The following is an 8,031-nucleotide window of genomic DNA, read 5'->3' on the forward strand; positions in this document are numbered from 1 at the left end:
ACAGAGAGAGAAAGAGAGAAGCATCTAATTAAACCAACAAAATGTGACTTTAACACTTCTTTAAAGTTTGGCATAGAGAAAATGTTTGTACTCTACAGATAACACATATACAAATTTTACCTTTCCCTACAAAAAGTAAGATAAAAACACACCAACAGTATATCCAACACCATGTGAAAACATGTTGTTGAGTCATCTGCGCAAAGGTTCATTTTTGAAGGAACAGTCAGGGTAGGGGATGGTAAGTGTAAACAGTACTATAAGAAAATACCAGAGAGTCGAGTGAGTTTGGACTTAAGGTAATCGTTCATCCACTGCAGCTGCTGTTTTGTGATTTGTGTTTGGTAATGCAAAAATAATGGGTGAGCCACAAATTCATTGAAAGTTTCTTTGTGAAAAGTTCTAATTGTTTAGAATTTTGTAAACGAAAGTTACCATAAAGTATACGATCAGAGCTAATAATCAGTGAAATAATAATAAATAACTATTTATTTGTGGTGCCATATGAAGTAATCGAAGAAGAAGAATGAAGGAAAACGATTATGAAAAATCGACAGTGGGTGAAAAATACGAATTTTCAGTTATCATTGGGATAATTGATGTACAATTTTCGTTCAATAAGAGTTTAAATTTATTTCCTAAAGAAATTTGTATTTCTGATGGATTTAGTGTAAGATATGCAGTGACAAAATCACCTTGTAGTTGGAAAGAATTACCTGAAAGAGTTAAAAAACAGAATTCTTGGTTAATAAAATATAACCATCAGCTGAAGTGGGAAATTGGTTCACTAGCTTTGGACAAACTAAGAGATTGAATGATAGACTCAACATGCAAATATCATATATTACTTGCCAAAGGAAGAGAAAAATCAAAAACATTAACAAAGTTAATAGGGAGGCCTGTTCTTGATTTAAATGAAATTGGATGCCCAAAACGTGAAAACATAATGTGTACTTTTAAATGCTTTTGGAAACATAACGAAAGATTCTGTGCTTTTAATAATTCTCTGAAGTATACGTATTGGATTCGAAAAAATATAAATATGCAACCCTTAATTTTACTACTACAGTAATAAATTCCCAACAAACAAACACCAAATGAAAATTAACTTTCAGATGAGAATCACATTGTCAAAACCATACGATGGCAATTCCACAACCATGGAAGAACCTTTGATGTATTTTTCAATTTATTTATTTTCTGTATTGTTAGATTCAGTAAATACAATTTCGTTCAATAAAATGTGTAAATTAAATGAACAAATTGGGTGTCGTAGATGTGTTATACAAATTTAAGAAGGAAGATAAAATTTTTTTTTTCCTTGTGAAATTTCATGCCACAAAGTAACCAGAGAATTTTTTTTTTTTGATTCATTGAATTAAAAGTCTTATTTGTTCGTTATCTACAAACAAGTTTAATGAATGAAAACTAACAGTGTGGGAAAATAATTCATAAATAAATTCTACTTACAGAAATAGGTTAAGAGCACAAGGAATCGAAGATAAAATTAATAGTTATATTGGTAATTTCCCAGCGGAAACCAAAAGTTCGAAACAAAACACATGATTTCTCACCTACGTACAACAAAAGGCGACCGGATAAGGCTTAATGAGAATATACAGTGTTGGAAAATAAATTCTCATATACTTTATATATTTATTAATTCTGCTCAGTTATTCTGTTAGAATATGACCTGTAAAAGTAAAATACAGAAAATAACCAATTTGAAAAAAAAAAAAAAAAATTTCACTTGTCTGAATTCCATACTCTAACAGCAATCGGAATTCGAAAGCGGAAATAACACTTACCCTAAACAAAACGGCGCATAGACTTTCCCACTAAGCTTAGGGAACTTTAAGAAAAAACTTAATGAGAAATATTCAGTGTTGGAAAATAAATTCACATATACTTTATATATTTATTAATTCTACTCAGTTATTCTGTTAGAATATGACTTTTAAAAGTAAAATACAGAAAATAACCAATCAATTTGAAAAAAAAAATAATTTCACTTGTCTGAATTCCATACTCTAACAGCAATCGGAATTCGAAACCGGAAATAACACTTACCCTAAACAAAACAGCGCATAGAGCTTCCTACCGAGGATGGACACCCGTGGGAAAGATTAATACAGAGAACCAAACGGATACTAAAGTAAATTAAGTAGTCCACTAGCTTTTCTGGTTATTTACAGAAATATCTATCAACTCCTATGTTTTGTGTGTTTTGTGGTGTGAATATATGTTAGCCACAGTAACCTATAATGAAAAGTCTTTTCAGATTTGTGTTTGTGTTCTGTGAATATATGTTAATCAACAATTTGGAATATTCAGAAAACCTAGATAGTACCACGATGTTCCCATTCTGGAAAGAAATGTAAGTTTTTTTTTTTTTTTTTTTCAAAGAAATGTTACGCCAAGAAAAACACTATTTGCATTGGTGATATATGTAAATTCAATTCCTATTTCTTGCATATTGCAATGTAAATATCTGTGAAATAAATATGTAAACTTAAAAGAACAAACAGTGTCTTTGATGTGTTATATATGTATGTTTAAGTAAGAATACTTTTGAAATAACCGTGAATACACACACGATTTGTTTATTTATTTATTTATTTATTGAACTTTAAGATCTTACTTTTAGACAAATCAAAATATCCGGATGAATTATGAATAAAATATGAACTTGATTAGAATATGAATATAGAAGAAAATACAGATGAGGTATGGAAAAAAAGTATGTGTGTTTGAGTGACATCAGTAAATAATTAATTATTCAGAAAAGCTCGAAAGACTGCCGCCATCACGACTTACTCTAAGAATTCCCACAGACGACAATGACGGATGTGTGTCACCCTGGGAAAATTCAAAGATATCTTATCTCAAAACATAGCCAAACCAAAATACCGCACAAAGACATAACGTCACGATTCTTATCTCTAAATATCACCCATCACACCACGTGATATTTCTGACAGAAGGGGGAGCCCAGCAAAATTCCAAACTCAATAACAACAAACATTCGCGTCACGATTCCTTATCTAATCTTGATCTTGATCTGTTCAGAAATGTCCACCAATCACGACACGATTTCTTATCCACTAATATCATCCTTTCCATTCAAAACAACGTCACTTATTTACAAATAACAAATGACGACATTTATTTACAAATAACAAATGACGTCACTTATCTACATCTGAAAACAAAACACACCCACAACACGAATCCTTATCTCTACCATCACCCATAATTCCATACGCGAACCAAAACACAAGAACTGAAGCCAGTGACCACATATGCTCCCAGGGAAATTCCTGACTCAGGAAGCCACGCACACTGGAAGCATTTGGTTTAAAGTGTCCCACCAATCACAACACGAATCCTTATCTCTATCATCACCCATAATTCCATAGGCGAACCAAAAAAATCCCCCATAATCCCATACGCGAACCAAAACACAAGAACTGAAGCCATTCACACAGTTGCCCACATGGAAATTCCTAACATTCCAAACTCATGACGTCACTCACAATGACGTCAGGAAGCCACGCCCACCGGATGCATTTGGTCAGAAGAGGCTCCCCTACTAGGAGCTGAAGCCATTGGCACATATACCCTCAGGGAAAAGCCACGCCCACCGGAAGCATTTGGTCACTAGTGGGACTCCTACTACTAGGGGCTTTGCCGGTGAGTGCTTTTCTTCGGAATATAAGCGGTTCTGCTCTGTGGTGGGGGGGGCGTCACTGAGTGGAACCAACGCTGAGTTGGACGGTCTTTCGGCCACTATGAAGTGGTCTAGGGGTCGTCCGAATTTTTAGAGGTTGGCGTTACTTAAACATCGCCAATGAAGTTCTAACTGTGGCTCGGCTATTGCTGTTACCCCTCCTGCCATGATCAGAGCTTTATATATAAATGAAACTGAATAACACTACTAACTGAAAAAAAAAAGATTGAATTTTATTCTATTCTGCTATTACATGTCACGAGTTTTGAATTTGTTTTTTATGGGATAAATCTGAGCCATTACACTGGTTCTGTGACATAATCGAGAGAAGAATTTGGGAATCTTTAGAAATGGCATTAAATCCGAAACATCTAATCACAAACCTAAGTATCAACTTGTCGGCAGACATCCTAGCCATCTTTGGCCAAACGTGTACGTAAATGAGTAACAGCGCACCACGTGCTTAACAATGCAACGCATGATTGGAAATATTTTTAAAATCGTCAGACTCTTGTATAACTACACTTGGGGTTGCACCTTTCTTAGTCTGTGCTGGTTGTCTACTAGTTTTCGTGTTTACAAGAGTCTGAAGAAATTCTACGTAATTAGGATGAAACATTGTGTGTTTTGATTAAAGTAATTATGTGTATGTTATTGCAGTCACGTGTCCAAGGCCGGAGAAAACTCAATGTGCTGAATGGAAACGATGGTTATTTTGGGAGTGAGTGGTTCTCCCAAACTTATTTCACAGATGCATGGGCAGACATATCAATCGCTTAGTTTTTTTTTCAGTTTTTTTTTTATTTATTTATTTTTAACTTGGGCATGATGCCAAACCTGAAAACAATAAGTTGTAAATGTGTTATGCGCATGTGCACTTCACCACTTCTATGTAGTAGCTTCCAGCACTACTTCCATCAGTAACAAAGATAACAACGTAAATATCAGTGTCAGTCAGATTATATATAAAAAGAAAAAATCTCCGCAAAATAGATCAAAAAATCACCAGAATATCCAAAATGCAACAAAAATTTGCAAAAGAAAAAAATTATAATTCCAAAAAGCCGAAATAGCGTTATTTCAAATTAAAAAAAAAAAAAAAAAAGATTTTAAATTAAACTTGCCAAGAAATTATATTCTCTTTTTTCACTAATTCACGGATTTATATAACCAGGTATAAATTATATATTATATAATTTAATATAATTTAGCTAACAATTAAATTATTATAAACTATTATTGTATTGCATTTTGTCAAATGTCAGACCCTCACCGCCCGGCAATAAGCAAATGGAAACTAGCAAATGCTTCGGATGATTTCTCACACAATGAAGATCATCGATTGGTGTACTCTGACTCGTGCATGCTTGTGTACTATTATAAATGACTCTATAAAATAAATCAAACAAACAAGGTGATTTGTTGAGTAATGAAATTACGAAAAAAATTTTCTTTTCTCTTTCTTACTGTTGAATCCCAGTTTCTTTCACATCAGAAGATTTGATAGGAAACCAGAAATAAAATATTGTGTTCGATTGTCCAGTATTATTCACCCCTAAAGGCATAAAGCAGAGAATGATGATGATAACGTAATAAAAAGGACATCACTTATTTACACTACGTTTAATGGTAATATAAACTTATTTTGACTATTCCTGCCACCTGGTAGACGCAAACAGAATTATCGCCATTGAAAAATAGAAATATCTTTCCTCTTACACTAAAGAACGAGTTAGTTTTTAGTGTCGAACGGAACGATTTTATTAAGGTTACCAAGATCTCTTTTTCTTTAGTAAGTTTGATATTAGCATTTCATCGAATGTTATTTTACAGCAAAAGACACAAAATTGCTTATTATGCGAATAATTAACGATTTGTTCTTGGATAAAGCAAAGCATTCCTTATATTTATTTTATAGTTACTTTACCAATAAAATTTTATTTATTTTTTCATTTATAATTATTTATGGTTAATATATCATAGTACTGTAATACATTAATTTTAATACACCAAAATATAATTTATTTATTTTAAAATTAAAATCAAAAATTAAAAAAATTAAATTAAATTAAAGGAAGAATTGCTGATACTTTAGGGCATTCGATTTTAATCTTGTCTATATATTCTATATTAGTTATTTCTAAATCACTTAGGGAATTGAAACAACGTAGATCCGAATATAAATTAAATAATACTTTAATAGATATTTCCGATATTTCGGAAATGTCACATTGCCATTTTCTAAAGGAACTTACAAAAAGGCAGGTGCACACAGGCACTAACAATACAGTAACTGAGAATGAAGATATGAAGCTATCGTTCTCCTAGAAATCCTGATGGTGCCCTCTGGCGGGCTAAGTAGGCGTTCTTGGCATTGGGCTGAAGGTCTGCTGATGTATGCCTCCCAAATTTGGATGGCGCAGCCAATGGCTACCCCCCGAAAAAAAAATCCAAAAAATATTAAAACCTACAAACCACAGCCCCCCTCCACAAAAAAGATTACTCTAAATCCATCACCATTCCCTACATCCGAGGCACCTCAGAAAAAATTACCAAAATTCTAAAAAAACATCACCTCACCTCCCGTTACAGGCCTTACAGAAAATTGGCATACCTTATCTGCTCTACCAAAGACCAACCACTTCCCCTAGACCTACCTGGTGTATACCAGGTCCCTTGCAGTTGTAAACTGTCGTACTTTGGCCAAACAGGCAGGACAGCGAATATCAGAATTTCTGAACACAAGGACTACATCCGCTTTTACAAGTATAGCCATTCTGGTCTTGCAGACCATGCTCTGGATACTCGCCCAGAATACGGTGGAAGAAAGCAACAATAATACACCGGAGCAAATATAAATTCGAAAGATTATTTATGAAATCAGCCTCTGCCCTAAGAAACTCTCCAAACCTCAACAAATTTGGTTGTATACGACTGCCCCAAATTTGGGAGGCATACATCAGCAGACCTTCAGCCCAACGGCCAAGAATGCCTACTTAGCCCGCCAGAGGGCACCATCAGGACTTCTAGGAGAACGATAGCTTCATATCTTCATTCTCAGTTACTGTATTGTTAGTGCCTGTGCGCACCTGCCTTTTTGTAAGTTCCTTTAGAAAATGGCAATGTGACATTTCCGAAATATCGGAAATAAATAATAAAGTATTATTTAATTTATATTCGGATCTACGTTGTTTCAATTCCCTAAGTGATATAGAAATGCATAACCGACGTATAAGCCTGTCTACGAGAATCTATATTAGTTAATATGTTATTAACTATTAATATTAATTAATGTATAGACAAATACTAATATTTTAATTAAACATCCACATAACTATCTCAGACTAAATATGAGTGCATTACTCTCTACCATTACACTCAACGTTAAGCTATTTTAGCCAAAATTTAACAATATCAAATATGGACACTCGTGTTGACGTATTATATTTAGATAATCTTGTTTTGATACGCATTTTGCAGCTATAAAAAGATGAACAATCCTTAGTCGCTACACACACTGTTATCCTTTTGGAATTTAGAAATCGTTGAAAATATGAAGTAGGTCGGCTTCTAACAGAATGGTATTGGGTGTTGATTGGAGAGAAGCCGAACGAACAACTAGATTTATCGACATTTACTCATCTAAGTATAGTAAAGACAGGATACGTAACGTGTCTCTACTTAAAGCTGACATCGCTCTTTCTAATGAGAATAGAGAAACAGAAAGTATCGGTTTTACTCTTTTCCACACCACCTCGGAGGTAGAATATTTGGCGCGTTTTTTTTAAGGTGTTATCCCCAGTAGGTCTAATCCACGAACTGATAAATTTAAAAGCTTGATTACAAAAAGATGAATATCATTTTAAAAGTAAAGGATTTCAATTTGATCTTCTCTCCTTTTACGAATCTAGGCCAGGCAGCCCATTCCTATCTCTCTCCATAGTGTTTCATCGGTCTGCCTCTATTTCTTACAACCTTCGTTTCGTGGCCATCACCTTCCTTAGTATTCTATCGCATTCCATTCGTTCGTCTATGGGATTTGAATGCTTCTCTTTAAATATTTGTTTCTGTGATTTCTATTTCTGCTGCAATCGTTCTTTTCTTTGTTAATTTTGTTGTTGTTCTTCTTAACAGGATCATCGAGAAGATGATCCTAGAGTCGTCTGTAGGATCATCTTCGGAATCGGAACCAAATATTTCATGAAATTGATCATCGCTCATATTAGCATAAGCGTCTACTTCTATATCAGTAAGTTTTCTTTTACTGGCCATGGCGAAATTGAAGGTTCTTAGAGACTACA

This window comes from Typopeltis vanoorti, chromosome 11 (assembly GCF_054136105.1).
Source record: "Typopeltis vanoorti isolate ZY-2024b chromosome 11, IOZ_Tvanoo_1.0, whole genome shotgun sequence".
In the NCBI taxonomy this organism is placed as follows: domain Eukaryota; kingdom Metazoa; phylum Arthropoda; class Arachnida; order Uropygi; family Thelyphonidae; genus Typopeltis; species Typopeltis vanoorti.